At 44.5% G+C, this 15,935-nt stretch overlaps 1 long non-coding RNA gene across 1 annotated transcript in view; it reads right to left on the bottom strand.

Annotated features, from left to right (window-relative positions):
• Nucleotides 1-256: 256 nt before the first annotated feature.
• The window catches only part of LOC141106161 (uncharacterized), a 153,988-nt gene continuing 138,309 nt past the window's right edge, over nucleotides 257-15,935 (bottom strand). The window contains exon 3 of the long non-coding RNA XR_012235685.1: nucleotides 257-302. This is a non-coding gene — a long non-coding RNA (uncharacterized lncRNA). The remainder of the gene's footprint in view (nucleotides 303-15,935) is intronic.

The following is a 15,935-nucleotide window of genomic DNA, read 5'->3' as shown; positions in this document are numbered from 1 at the left end:
GCTACTTGGTAAATGTAACAATTACTAATCCCCTACCATTCTGTATTTACTCATCTGCTGAATCTGATACAACAGAGCTCATATAAGAAGCCTCCCAGGAGAGATATTTTTTCTACATGGCTTTATATTATTCTTTCTCTGTTTTGTTGTACACCCCAAAGCACAAGCTAACTTTACCGCATTGTGAACAAACACTTTAACTAAACATCTACAAGCTGTTGAAGCAACCACAATGGACATTCTGCATTATACAATACCTGGCTCCCCATTTTGTCCTCTCTTGCCCCTTGTTCCAGGAGGCCCTGGTTTGAGAAAATTACACCAGTTAGGGAAGAGGATAATGAAAAGTTTTATGGGGAAATATATACAGATGATGAGCAGTCAGCAATTAATTTGACTAAATTTCAGAGGCAAAAGAATCAACTTATCAATTGTATACTTAAGCTATAATATTAAAAAGGTCAGTCCATCCAAAACTTATATTTTATTCATGCATAGATGCTGGCTGGCTGAATTAGCAATGGGTTTCCTTTATTTGATCAGGCCTCCTATGGCAGGATCTCTCCCCATTGCTTCCAGCTTTGTAGATATGCACCACAAAGTCACATATGTTACTTCGCTTGCTGTATTATTTCTAAGGTAAAAAAAATCCAGCAGTGAGAGTGAGACCATCTCATAATGGTGGTAGTGTTTAACCAGATGCAGTGAAATCATGGATCAGTCACAGAAAGATGTAAGGGGTCTGGGTTCACACTAGTGCGAATTGGATGCGGATTTAACCGCATCCAATTCACATGACAGGAGATTGTGACCGGCTCTCTATGGAGTCAGTTCACATATATCCGGGGCGGCTGCAGAGCAGATTGCACAGAGTTCCTGTGCGTCTTCGGCTCCGTTTTAGGGCCGAATTCAGGCAAAAATTTGTCCCTGATTTGACCCTGAAACGGAGAAGAGGGATGCACCGGACCCCCTGCTGCGAGCTGCAGGCGGCTTAGATGTGAACCCAGTCTAAATGTTTCAGCCCTTTGGCATCAACCCAGAACTGAAATAATTACTTTGGGGTGGATGTCCTTTAAGTTAACCTGTTCTTTGCTCATGCAATTGTCAACCTTCCCAACTGCGCATACCAACCTTCCCTGTCACATCCTTCCACTCTGTTCAGCCACCAAGAGCATGTTTCATGGTATAAGGAATATGTGATTCATGTACACTATAGAGGTATAAAAAATGGGGGTTCTCAGAGCACAGTGAATAAATTCAAAAATCTCATTGGCGATCGCGGCTTGATCCAGTTTGGAAGTGATCCCCATATCCCATATTTAAGTAATGCTGATTTTGTTATTGCTGGGTGTTCCGACCAGGTTGCCCCTACACTTTACGTTATCTATATTTGTTGCTATATTTCCTGATGGTTCAGGGCCTTTGCGGGGGTCACTTCATGTATATATGCTTCTATTGTGTTTTGCTGCTCTGTGGATACTTTAAATAAAGAATCTGCAACAAAATAAATGAAAAAATCTAGTTTTTAATCAATAATTTGTAAAAAAAAAAAAAATACAAAAACAAGACTTTAAATAAAGAACAAGACATAGTCTATGTGGTTGATTTACTAAAGACAAATAGGCTGTGCACTTTGCCAGTGCAGTTGCACAAATTTTTACCCGCACTTAGTAAAGGTGGTAAAGTTCTACTGATTTCCACCATCCAATTATGTGCTTAACCACTTGCCGATCAGCCGCTGTTATTATACAGCAGCAGGTTGGCTTGTTCCCACGAATCGCCGTAGCTGTACGTCGGTCCCTTTAACAGCTATAGCAGGCTGCACAGCCACTGCACAGCGGGGGAGCTGATGCGCGTGGCTGGCGGCCGCAATGTCCGCCTGCAACCCGCGATCGCTCCACAGAGAGCCAGAACAAGGATCCGTCAATGTAAACAAACAGATCCCCATTCTGACAGGGAAGTACAGATTGATTGTCTGTTCCTAGTGATTAGGAACAGCGATCTCTCTGTACTCCCAGTCAGTCCCCTCCCCCCACAGTTAGAAACACCTCCCAGGGAACACATTTAACCCCTTGATCACCACTAGTGTCAACCCCTTCCCTGCCAGTGTAATTTATACAGTAATCAATGCATTTTTATAGCACTAATCGCTGTATAAATGTCACTGGTCCCAAAAAATTTCAAAAATGTCCGATGTGTCTGCCACAATGTCGAAGTCCCACTAAAAATCGCTAATTATTGTCTTTACTAGTAAAAAAAAAAAAAATCCATAATAAAAATGCCATAAATCTATCCCCTGTTTTGTAGACGCTATAACTTTTGCGCAAACCAATCAATATACGCTTATTGCGATTTTTTTTAACAAAAATATTTAGAAGAATACATATTGCTGGAACTGATGAAGAAATTTGTTTTTCTTAATTTTTGGGGGGGATATTTATTATAGCAAAAAGTAAAATATATTGTTTTTTTTTTTCAAATTTGTCGACCTTTTTTTGTTTATAGCGCCAAAAATAAAAACCGCAGAGGTGATCAAATACCACCAAAAGAAAGCTCTATTTGTGGGAAAAAAGGACGTCAATTTTGTTTGGGTACAGCATCACACGCCCGCGCAATTGTCAGTTAAAATGACGCAGTGTCGTATCGCAACAAATGGCCTGGTCATTAAGGGGGAAAATCTTCCGGGGCTGAAGTGGTTAAACAGCTTAAATGCTGGGTTTTTTTTATTTCCCTTGCTCCTGATTGGGTATTTTATACAAAGTAAGCCTTCATCACATTCACTAAGTTCTGGGAAAAAAGAGTGCAACTGCATTTGCAAAGTGCACAGCCTATTTGCCTTTAGTAAATCAACCTCTATGTCCTGTCTTTTCTGCACTGTCTTGTCCTTGTAGTTTTAAGAAACTTTTTTTTATAGATTACTGATTAAAAACAAGTTGTTTATTCTGTGTATTTATGTACTGTGCTCTGAGATTCTATAGCTCTATAGTGCAATTTTTGAGTTGGCGCACAATTTCTTTTGTTTTGTAGCAGGCGTTTTGTGTATATACTATTTACCATTTCCTGTGTTTGATGATTGGCTCAGGGGCTGTGCTGTCACATGGGGCAGGACTTCCTCTTCTCAATCCCAGCAGCCACATGGCGTGGTAGGAGACCAAAGGGAAGGAGAGTATGTGCAGCTGGAAGGGAGGCAGTTAATTGAACTTGTTGCTTAGCTCGGAATGGGAAAAGCACAGATTCACTTTAAATACATATTATTTACCTATATATTGTGTGTATGCATATTTGAGACATTGCTAGTAATTAATACCCAACATTATTATATCTTTATTGTTTCCCGCAGTACCACAACATTTAAGCAAACAGTAGACACATGCACAATAAAGGAAACATAATCTCCAAAAACGTACACAAATGCGAGAAGCAAGCAGCAAAGGCAGCACACAGTAAAGCTGCAGAGACACACAGTTGGCTCACCTGTCTACTTAAATGAAGTTTGAATTCCACTCATGTGCTTTCCAAAATATTCTGACTAATTAGTAAGTATATATAAAAGGACTCTCAATCAAGCTGCCTATACAGCAGGCTAGTACTCAATGCTGCATTCTCATGCATTCTTGCCTAGCTCCCAAACCGAATCCTTCTGTCCCTCTTTATTTCTCCTTTTTATGGCCTTTCTTTTTTTTTTAGATCTCTAGTAATTTTGAAAAGCCAAATTGAAGGAAATATAGGGATAAAAAAACAATTTTGAGTTAACCCAATCATTTTCTGCTAATTAATCTTCTTAGTCCACATTACTGGATGGGTGGTGGGGTTGTGTACTTTGCCAACATACTTTCATGTTATAATACCACAAAGTTGGGAGGTATGTTCTTGGTAGAGTGCTCCTAAGAACTACACTGAACTATTATAGCTATAGTTCGAGTGGTGGGTTTACATCCCCATTATATTTCGTTCTGACTCAATAAAAACAAAAAAGAAATCATTATAAAGGGTGTTGTGTAAACTGCCATGCCTTAACCTCCCTGGCGGTATGATTATGTCAGATTTTTGATGCTGAAAGCGGTACATTGTTTTGCATGGAAATTTGGCGTTTTATATTGTAGGCCTGTAATTGTTAGGAATAACACACTTAAATCTGTCCAAACAAGAGTCTAGTAGACATCCCGGGTATGATAAAGTTTGAAACACAAAATCATAAATTATCATATAATAAATAACTACAAATAATTATAGCAAAAAATAATATACTAATAATAAAATGTATTCAATAATGTAATCAAATCAAAAACACTGACATTTGCTCAGTTGCAGAATTGTCACTGTCATTACTTTCAGTGTTTGATGACGAATTTCCCCACAAATCACTATCGCTTAATTCTGCAAATGATTCTAATATATTATCGCTGTTTTCTAAGTTGTCTAAAACCACTTTTGACGTAAAGGGACACTTTTTGGTTGCCATCAACATTCTCAAGTTTCCAGGCAGAAAGAACAGTATATATAATATAAAACTGCATGCAGGGCACTGGACAAAGCACTAGGGACAAAAGGGAGGTGAAATAATTTTATACAGTAATGTAATCTGTAAGATTACAGTGTACTGTATGTATTGTGTGTTTTTAACTTTTTGAATTTGGCGCCGTGCTCCGTCCCCGTGCGTCGCGATGCTCGCAGGGAACGGAGCCCAGAACTGTGATGAATCGAGCGGAGGACACAGCTCACTCACACAGCGGGGAGACATCGCAGGATCCTGGGGACAAGGTAAGTAACTTTGCCTGGATCCTGCAATGCGATCCCGAGTGTGGCTCGGGGTTACCGCTTTTGGTACTGAAAATTCACTTCGAGCAACACTCGGGAATACTGCAAGGGAGGTAAAGTGGTTGTAAAGGCTAAAGGTTTTTTTACCCTAATGCATTCTCTGGGTGCATCTCCCCCCCTGCCCTCCCTAAATACTTACCTGAGTCTGATCTCGATCCAGTGCTGTGCCCGAGAGCAGCGGCACTGCTCTCTCCATTGGCTCCTGCTGTTTTCAATCAAATCCAGCGATGAGGGAGCAGGGGGGTGGGGCTGAGCCACACTGTTTGTGTCAATAGACACTTGAGTCTGCATGCCATACTTGTACTTGGAAGGCAGGAGGAGACAGAAGCACTGGCGTGGGACCCAGGAATAAGAGGATTGAGGCAGCTCTCTGTAAAACCATTGCACTGAGCAGGTAAGTATAATATATCTATTATTTGAAAAAAAAAAAAAAAAAAAAAGATCCTTTACAATCACTTTAGTAAATGCAACTGCAGCATTATGTGCTATCATGTGGAGAGTACACAGGAGTTTGATGATTACATCAACCATAATTCACAAAACTTCTCCCCCTGCTTCGGGATTTGTATACACTCATTCTGACGCAACAGAATTTATGCCATCTGACAGCTTCGCTGGAATTACCACCTGTTGTCTGCACTAGGTGACACAACTCATAAAATGTTCATGACTAGCAACCACTGTAATTCAGGAGGAAAACAACATGTATCTGTAGCTGCATTAATATACACAAGGATCTCTTCTCTACAGCTTACATATAGTTTACAGCAAGCATTACAAAAGATGCTGTTTACTTATAGTATAGTAAATGTGGGCCAGGCAAAAAAAAAAAAAAAAAAACACCAGTAGACCTTATGCTCAAAAATAAAAAATAAATAATTTCAGAGTTTACCTTCTACAGTCTTATAAGTATATTAAAAAATCGTGTTTCCTGAAATGTCCCTTTGAGCCAAACTCCAGACAAAAAAATAGAAAGACAGTTAGAATATATTTGAGTTTTGTTTTCCTTCCTGTACCAACGACCCTGGTTCCCCACATTTTTTGTCCCGATGTCACAGAGATAAAAAGTGATGGGACATAACCCCAATTGAGAAATTGGTTGCAAAAAAGTTCTACTTCCTAACACATTATTTAAAACAAAACAAAAAAATACAATTTACCATTAAAACAGCAAGTCCCACAAAAACGTGTCGCAGAGTTCATATTGACCGAGTGAACGCTACTTGGGTGCCACAAGGCATGGCTACATTTTGCATTAGGCACTTGTAGACACTGTGCTTAGAGCCCATAAAGGAGGAAAAAACATGAATGTCACCATTCTGGTGTGGCATCTAATGAAATCTAATCTAATGAAATTTTGACTTTCCCAAATTAGGCCTCACACAGAGCTCACAATCACAGACACACTTGATTTACTAAAACTGGAGAGTGCAAAATCTGGAGTAGCTGTGCATGGTAGCCAATCAGCTTCTAACTTCAGCTTGTTCAATTAAGCTTTGACAAAAAAAACCCCTGAAAGCTGATTGGCTATCATGCACAGCTGCACTCGATATTGCCCTCTCCAGTTTCAGTAAATCAACCCCTTTATTCTTTTTGCATGCTGCCCCAGGTGAGATTAGACTCCACACTCCATTAACACATCTCAGGGGTTGGATCAGCTTGTTTCTACAATCACTTTCAGGCTGGGTTCACACTGGTGCGACACGACAGCCGTCCTACTTTGGATCCGACTTTGCCCTGCGACATGAAGACGGCATGTGTCCGATTTTCAATGAACGGGGATCCGACTTGGATCCCCGCCAATGCCCGGCACTGTGTTTGGTATGAATCTTTAGGGGGAACTCCGCGCCAAATTTTAAATAAAAAACCGGCATGGGTTCCCCCTCCAGGAACATACCAGGCCCTTGGGTCTGGTATGGACCTTGAGGGGAACCCCCTACGCCGAAAAAACGGCGTGGGGGTCCCCCCCAATCCATACCAGACCCTTATCCGAGCACGCAGCCCGGCCGGACAGGAATGGGGGTGGGGACGAGCGAGCGCCCCCCCCCCTCCTGAACCGTACCAGGCCGCATGCCCTCAACATGGGGGGTTGGTGCCTTGGGGGAGGGGGCGCGCTGCGGCCCCCCACCCCAAAGCACCTTGTCCCCATGTTGATGAGGACAAGGGCCTCTTCCCGACAACCCTGGCCGTTGGTTGTCGGGGTCTGCGGGCGGAGGGCTTATCGGAATCCAGGAGCCCCCTTTAATAAGGGGGCCCCCAGATCCCGGCCCCCCACCCTATGTGAATGAGTATGGGGTACATGGTACCCCTACCCATTCACCTAGGGAAGTGTCAATAAAAAAAACCACAGTACACAGGTTTCAAAATTAATTTATTGGGCAGCTCCGGTATCTTCTTCCGACTTCTCCCGGTGTTCCGCCTCTTCTCCCGGGCCCCGCCGCTATCTTCTTCCAGCTCTATTGCCAGCGAGGGGCCCGGTCTGCTGCCGCTGTCTTGTCGCCGCTGTCTCGCCGCTTCTTCTCTTCATCTCTTCTTCCGATGTTGACACGACGCTCTCCCCGGCTGGAATGCTCTCTGTGCGCTCTGCTCTGACTTATATAGGCGGTGACCCCGCCCCCTTATGCCGTCACAGTCCCTGGGCATGCTGGGACTGTGACGGCATAAGGGGGCGTGGTCAACCTCAGGCTGGGTTCACACTGGTCCGACAAACGCTCCGACATTGAGAGCTCATGTCGCATGACGTGTGAAATTTAATGTTTCCCTATGGGAGCCGTCCTAACTGGTCCGACACAAGTCGTTCCGACTTTAGAAATGCTCCCTGTACTACTTTGGTCCGACTTTGATCCTACTTCAGCCTATTGACTATCATTGAAGTCGGATCAAAGTCGGATTGCCGTCTTGCATGATCCGACTTCGGCACGCGACTTGTGCTCAGATGTTCTTGAGGGGGAACTCCGCGCCAAATTTTAAATAAAAAACCGGCATGGGTTCCCCCTCCAAGAGCATACCAGGCCCTTGGGTCTGGTATGGACCTTGAGGGGAACCCCCTACGCCGAAAAAACGGCGTGGGGGGTCGCCCCCAATCCATACCAGACCCTTATCCGAGCACGCAGCCCGGCCGGACAGGAATGGGGGTGGGGACGAGCGAGCGCCCCCCCCCCTCCTGAACCGTACCAGGCCGCATGCCCTCAACATGGGGGGTTGGTGCCTTGGGGGAGGGGGCGCGCTGCGGCCCCCCACCCCAAAGCACCTTGTCCCCATGTTGATGAGGACAAGGGCCTCTTCCCGACAACCCTGGCCGTTGGTTGTCGGGGTCTGCGGGCGGAGGGCTTATCGGAATCCAGGAGCCCCCTTTAATAAGGGGGCCCCCAGATCCCGGCCCCCCACCCTATGTGAATGAGTATGGGGTACATGGTACCCCTACCCATTCACCTAGGGAAGTGTCAATAAAAAAAACCACAGTACACAGGTTTCAAAATTAATTTATTGGGCAGCTCCGGTATCTTCTTCCGACTTCTCCCGGTGTTCCGCCTCTTCTCCCGGGCCCCGCCGCTATCTTCTTCCAGCTCTATTGCCAGCGAGGGGCCCGGTCTGCTGCCGCTGTCTTGTCGCCGCTGTCTCGCCGCTTCTTCTCTTCATCTCTTCTTCCGATGTTGACACGACGCTCTCCCCGGCTGGAATGCTCTCTGTGCGCTCTGCTCTGACTTATATAGGCGGTGACCCCGCCCCCTTATGCCGTCACAGTCTCTGGGCATGCTGGGACTGTGACGGCATAAGGGGGCGTGGTCATCGGGTGATGACCACGCCCCCTAAAACGTCACAGTCCCAGCATGCCCAGGGACTGTGACGGCATAAGGGGGCGGGGTCACCGCCTATATAAGTCAGAGCAGAGCGCACAGAGAGCATTCCAGCCGGGGAGAGCGTCGTGTCAACATCGGAAGAAGAGATGAAGAGAAGGAGCGGCGAGACAGCGGCGACAAGACAGCGGCAGCAGACCGGGCCCCTCGCTGGCAATAGAGCTGGAAGAAGATAGCGGCGGGGCCCGGGAGAAGAGGCGGAACACCGGGAGAAGTCGGAAGAAGATACCGGAGCTGCCCAATAAATTAATTTTGAAACCTGTGTACTGTGGTTTTTTTTATTGACACTTCCCTAGGTGAATGGGTAGGGGTACCATGTACCCCATACTCATTCACATAGGGTGGGGGGCCGGGATCTGGGGGCCCCCTTATTAAAGGGGGCTCCTGGATTCCGATAAGCCCTCCGCCCGCAGACCCTGACAACCAACGGCCAGGGTTGTCGGGAAGAGGCCCTTGTCCTCATCAACATGGGGACAAGGTGCTTTGGGGTGGGGGGCCGCAGCGCGCCCCCTCCCCCAAGGCACCAACCCCCCCATGTTGAGGGCATGCGGCCTGGTACGGTTCAGGAGGGGGGGGGCGCTCGCTCGTCCCCACCCCCATTCCTGTCCGGCCGGGCTGCGTGCTCGGATAAGGGTCTGGTATGGATTGGGGGGGACCCCCACGCCGTCTTTATCGGCGTAGGGGGTTCCCCTCAAGGTCCATACCAGACCCAAGGGCCTGGTATGCCCCTGGAGGGGGAACCCATGCCGGTTTTTTATTTAAAATTTGGCGCGGAGTTCCCCCTAAAGATTCATACCAAACACAGTGCCGGGCATTGGCGGGGATCCAAGTCGGATCCCCGTTCATTGAAAATCGGACACATGCCGGCTTCATGTCGCAGGGCAAAGTCGGATCCAAAGTAGGACGGCTGTCGTGTCGCACCAGTGTGAACCCAGCCTCACTGTCCCAAAGAAACACAGCCTTTACTACTTAAGTAACCAGCCGAAACATGTTTTGAAGGTTGTCGTGCTGGAATCATAGATTTTCTTAATGATTCTTCAATAATCAGGGAAAAGTTCTGCACCAAGCATGACGAGTGCCAGAAATTGTTTCTGCTAGCTTCCTAAATAAACACTAAAAACTCCTTCACAGGGGTGGCAACCCTTGTCGACCCTCTGAAAAGTAGTCTGCGGTGGATTACTTTTCAAAAGGGCAGTCAACAGGCTGCAGGAAGGTGACGTCTCTGTCGTCTCCTCCTCACCAGTTTTAACCCTGAAACAGCCTGCACAGCAACTGTGTGCATTTCATGCGGATGCAGGGCGTCTCAGTTCTCTTCAATGGGTCATGCTCTGGGCAGTACTGCCTGCTGAATACAAAAGGGGTTCATTTTTGCAGCAACTGCATTACTTTGCATGTGTATAGCCCTAAGCAGCTGCATTTTCTTTTTACGTGGGTGGCTGGAGTGAGGGGGCGGGTGCCTAAACAAACCCTGCTTAACTGCCTGCTTTTATCTCTTCTCCGTATGAATGAGGCCTTACATTTTTTATCCTGATGTCTTCCTTTGGGATGTAATTAACTTTGCAAAGAATTCCCAATCATGCGTAAGGAAAAAAACAAACAAACAAAAAAAAGAGTATTTTTGCTTACGCATGATTGGATGATGTAAGTCAGCAGAGCTTCACTTAATTTACTAAGCCAGGTTTAAATTCCTTTGCGCAGTGAACAGCCTATTTGCCTTTAGTAAATCAAGCCCTTTATGTTTGATCAAGTCAACTAGATGTATTTGAACTGATGCTCCTGAAGAGGAGTGGGACATAGCCCACCACCACATCCTTTCCAACCTTTAATATAGGAAGGGATTAACTACATGACTATGCAGAGGTAGCAGCAGGGACTAGTGGTTTAGCTATTTTGTCATGCTACTTAGTGATATCATGTCATACACACACAACTCTTTCCTGGAATAATGGAGAGGATCCCTAACTGAAGACCTGCACTAAGACCCAAAGAGCTTCAAGTTCTCCCTGATTGACATCATGTGTAATTTAGGTCTATTCACAGAAGCCAGTTATCTCTGTCCTCATTTCCAAGATGTACCCACTTATTGTCCAAGGTAATGGCTGTTAGACAGAACAGAAAGTTAAGGGATATAGAAAAAAACTGAAGTTTGGGTAAGTTTAATTTGCAGTAGGCCTCACTGCCTCTGTGAAAAGTGATCTGCTTTTGAGAGGCATCTAATAGTGTAGATTTTACTTTGTTGGGTCTTACATTGTTAAACCAGGTGGTGAGGAGGTAATACGTCACCTCCTCACCACCTGGTTTAACAATGTTAGACCCACACTGCATATAATGTGCATGTTACGTCATTGCAGGATGGTTGTGGCATGGGCCATGCTTGCCGAACACAACAGGCGTATACTTTTTGTTGTACCTGCAAAGCTTTGCTTGTGTCCAACCCCTTTAAGGAGGGGAGACATTTATAGACTTAGGACTGCAGATAATACAGGGGTACCATGATGTGGCCTCTGAATCTTACACATGTATCTGCATATGTGTTAAAACGAAACCCCTGTTCTTAACGTGAACTGTTAGACAGGACAATTTGGTTGGTTGCAGGCTGGCTGGATAGTTGAGCTTGGAATTTTTCTTTGTTGTGCTCCTTGCTGTTAAATTGGTTGTAAAGTGGTTGTAAGTGGTTGTAAAGCCTAAAGGTTTTTTAACCACTTCAGCTCCGGAAGAATTTACCCCCTTCCTGACCAGTGGGTTTTTTGCGATTCGGCACTGCGTCGCTTCAACTAACAATTGCACGGTTGTGCGACGTGGCTCCCAAACAAAATTGATGTCCTTTTTTTCCCACAAATAGAGCTTTCTTTTGGTGGTATTTGATCACCTTTGTGGTTTTTATTTTTTGCGCTATAAACAAAAAAATAGCGACAATTTTGAAAAAAACGCATTATTTTTTACTTTTTGCTATAATAAATATCCCCAAAAAATATTTAAAAAAACATTTTAGGCCGATACATATTCTTCTACATATTTTTGGTAAAAAAAAAATCGCAATAAGCGTTTATTGATTGGTTTGCGCAAAAGTTATAGCGTTTATAAAATAGGGGATAGTTTATGGCATTTTTATTAATATTTTTTTTTTACTAGTAATGGCGGCAATCAGCGATTTTTATTGTGACTGCGACATTATGGCGGATATGACGGAATTTTTGACACATTTTTGGGACCATTGTCATTTATACAGCAATCAGTGCTATAAAAATGCACTGATTCCTGTGTAAATTGTAAATGACACTGGCAGTGAAGGGGTTAACCACTAGGGGGCGGGGAGTGGTTAAGTCAGTACTAGGGATGTGTTCTAACTGTAGAGGGGATGGGCTGTGTGTGACACTACACTGATCTCTGCTCCCGATGACAGGGAGCAGAGATCAGTGACACTTGTCACTTGGCAGAACGGGGAGATGCTTGTTTACATCAGCATCTCCCCGTTCGTCCTCTCCGTGAGGCAATCGCGGGTATCCCCGCGATGATCGAGTCCGCGGGACCCGCGACCCGACTCACGGAGCTCGCGGCAGGCGTGCGAGCGCACACGGCTGCAAATTCAAAGTAACGTACAGGTATGTTACTTTGCGCAGCCGTGCCATTCTGCCGATGTATATCTACAGGAGTCAGTCAGGAAGCGGTTAAGGTAAAAATCCTTCGGTGTGCAGCTCCCCCTCAGCCCCCCCCCCCAATATTTACCTAAGCCTGATCTCGATCCAGCGACCTGCACGCGACCTGAGACTTTCCCAGGTCTCTCCCTCTTGATTGGCTGAGATGCAGCAGGAGACTTTGGCTCCCACTTCTGTCAATAACAGCCAGTGAGGCGAGAGAAGGCTGAGCCGTGCTCTCTGTGTCTTATGGAGGCAAAGAGCCAGCTCGAAAGCGAGCACGCACAAGTTCCTCCACCACAAGCGGCTTGCTATGGGGGCACTTGGCAAGGGTGAGGGGCCCAGAGTTCCTGCGGGGGGACCCAAGAAGAGGAGGATCGGGGCTGCTCTGTGCAAAACCATTGCACAGAGCAGGTAAGTATAACATTTAAACATTTTTTTCCTTTACAATAACATTAAGGCCAGTTATAGGTTGGGGCATTTGCCGTTTGTGTCCAACCTCGCCTGGGTTCTTTTGCACCTTATATAAGTGTAGAGGTCAGGAGAGAATAAGAGTTTTCTTTTTTCCAACACCTGATAGCAAGTTTAAACAAGCCCTTAGGCTTTTATACATATAAAACGTGCAAAGAAACCCAGCATTCTTTGCAGAATTACCTCTGCCCATTTATTCTGAGCCCTAGACTCTACATCTTAGAGCCTACCTAGAACAGTCACATATGCTACACACAAAAGACTCTTTAAATTGACTGCCTGATAAAAAAACTCAGCTACGCATAATACAAAAAGCCATTTGTTGTAAAGGATGGCATTGTGAGTCTCCCTACGTTATTGAGTTAATAGGTTCAGCACAAGGTGATTTCAAACCCATTTTCCAAAATTGCAGGGAAGTTGAAACAAATTATTTTTTGTCCATAAAGATGTGATCTCCTGTTAAAATGTGCAAAGTTTCCTGCCAAGGAACAATCATATCATTTCCTTCTCACTATTTCCGTGACACCAAAAATTAACCAAGGCACAGATGTAAAACAGTAAAAAACACTCCGATTCTGTAAGACTATTTCACATGCAGGTCAAAGAGGCATTTAATATCGCTTGCCTCCATGTAAATGCTATTTTTAAATCCACTGAATAAACATAACGCTGCGTTCGGCTTTGGCAAGCGTTACGCGCTTTTTAGCAAGGATATTTATTTATGCAGCTGTGTGTCATTTATATGCACAGACCTGCAAATTATCGTTAATGTTAGTCCGTTGCATCAAATCCTTTAAGTTGGTTACATATAAAGCACTCCTGTTTACAGAGAACATGTAGGATGTGCTTCTTTGTTTGACGGGACTAAGGGAAAGTATTAAAGAAGGATGGGGGCAGATTTAAAGTGAACTCTAATGAAGCAATTGATGAGTGGTATGCCCGAAGGCAAAATCCAAATATTCTTACCTGACTAAATAACAAGCCTTAGGAACAGGTGTGTCTGGCTGGAAAGCTCAATGAAATCTTCTCTATTTCAGATTACCTACTGTGACTATAATTTCAGGGAACCCAGTTCCCTACCAAAGGGATGACTCTCAGCCTGTTGTGTAAAATGTACATGTAATAAACATCATGTTTAACCAACGCCATAAGCCTATGCGTGAAACTGGCCCCATTACATGATACCTCCTGTCATGGAGACAAAACAAAATATCTTCTCTAATGACCTTCATCCTCAATGCATACAGAGCAAGGATGGGGGTTGTAAAGGCTATTTGGTTTCCAATCATGGCTTAAGGACATATATATGAAAAGTGTAGAACAACAAACAATGGAGTAAGAGAGTAAAGCCTCGTACACACGATCGGATTGTCGGCAGGGAATTGTGTGATGACAGACTGTTTGCCTAAAATCCGACCGTTAGTATGCTCCATCAGACAATTGTCCAACTTTCGGCCAACAAATGTGGTTAGCAGGCTAGTAAATTTTAGCGGACAACGATCTGTTCTCAGATTTTCATATTGTGTGTACACAATTCCGTCACACAAAAGTCCAAAGTACAAACACGCATGCTCGGACTCAGTGCTCACCAAACACGACATTAGCAGAAGGTGCCCAAAGGGTGGCGCTCCAGAGCTGAAATTCCATGTAGTACGTCACTACGTTCGTGTTTGTTGGCTGACAATTGTGTACCGTTTGTATGCATGACAAGTTCCTGGCACACGCCCTTCGGACAAAAGTCTGATGCTTTGTCTGCCGAAAATCCGAATGTGTGCACGAGGCTTAAAAGAAAGTGGTAGACTTTCTATCCGTCTACTAGCTTTTTATTAGAGAATGCTGCTTCCTCAATACAATGTGGCTAAAAAACCCTTTATAAGAAGTTTTATAGAGATCACATGTATCTGCCTATATCTGCACAGAGACAAGAATGAATCACTATTACATGTACTAGAGTTTTGGAAGGAATCTATTCATCCTGACTAATTAACTGCTTTATGGCAGCCCTAAAATGAGTTCCAGGGGTATTAAAGGATTTAAAGCAGAACGTCACCCAAAAAGTGCTGCTCATTATCCCCCTGCCCAGGCTCTAATGCCCCGTACACACGATCTAAAAATCAGACCACAGATCGTCCACCTTTTTTGGTTTCTAGTCGCATTTTTAAACTGAATAGGTTACTAGAGTTACGAAAATCCTCGTACGACAGAATAAGAATATCGGAAGTGATATAATGTATTGTGTTGAATTTGTATTGTATATTTGGGCAAATGCTGTACTGATTAAACAAAAAATGTTCATGTTTGTCCCTTTGGAAAATATTGGGTGAACTGTCGTGATCGGCTCTCGAAAGCTGTGTACTAACAATCAAATTGTCATCCAATTTTCGGATCGTGTGTACCGGCCTTAATGGCTTGTTTACACTTGCAGTTGGTGGCAGTAAAAACATGCAGTTGAGCGTAATTTTTACTGTTCCCCACCCCCATCTTTGACCCCTTCTTTGGCCCCTTTCAAACATGTGGACTGTTCGTTTCATCAGTTCAGTTATTTTTTTTTCAAAGAAAAAAAAACGGATGAAGTTTACATTAGTTTTTCATCAGTTTGTCATCTGTTTTTTTACATCCCCCAGCTAGAGTGTTACTAAACCCACAACAGTAAAGTCTGTATATTCAGTAAAGCATGCTTGTTATATTCACTGTGGAACTTAAGGGGTTAGCCCTCCACATTGTGTAAAAAGCCTGTTTGATTCTGTCTTCTCTGATCCTCCTCTCCTTCCACTGTCCCCAATCCATCTCCTGATAGTACAGAGCCTTTGGAGTCACTCTGTACATGCTCAGTTTGGTGTGTATTGCTAGAGAGTTTTTTTTTTCTTGGGAGGGTGCATGTGATCAGCACAGGGCCAATCAGCACTGTCCAGACAGAGGGTTAAGGGTCCTGCAGCCTCATAGGCCTGTCATAACAAAATGAAAACTCCTCCAACAAGCTATAACCAGGCACTGATAGAAGTCACAAGACTGCTATACTATATACTGCTAATGATAAAAGGTATTTAGCAGTTTATATTTACTAAATTAATTGCATTTCCATGTTCTGTGTACTGTGGGAGACCAGATATAGTGAATGCAGGGTCCTGAGTTTAACCACTTGAGTCCCAGAGTC

Source organism: Aquarana catesbeiana, linkage group LG08 (assembly GCF_042186555.1).
Source record: "Aquarana catesbeiana isolate 2022-GZ linkage group LG08, ASM4218655v1, whole genome shotgun sequence".
In the NCBI taxonomy this organism is placed as follows: Eukaryota; Metazoa; Chordata; class Amphibia; order Anura; family Ranidae; genus Aquarana; species Aquarana catesbeiana.
Note: the sequence above shows the minus strand (reverse complement) of the source record. Positions and strands in the feature narration are given on the sequence as shown.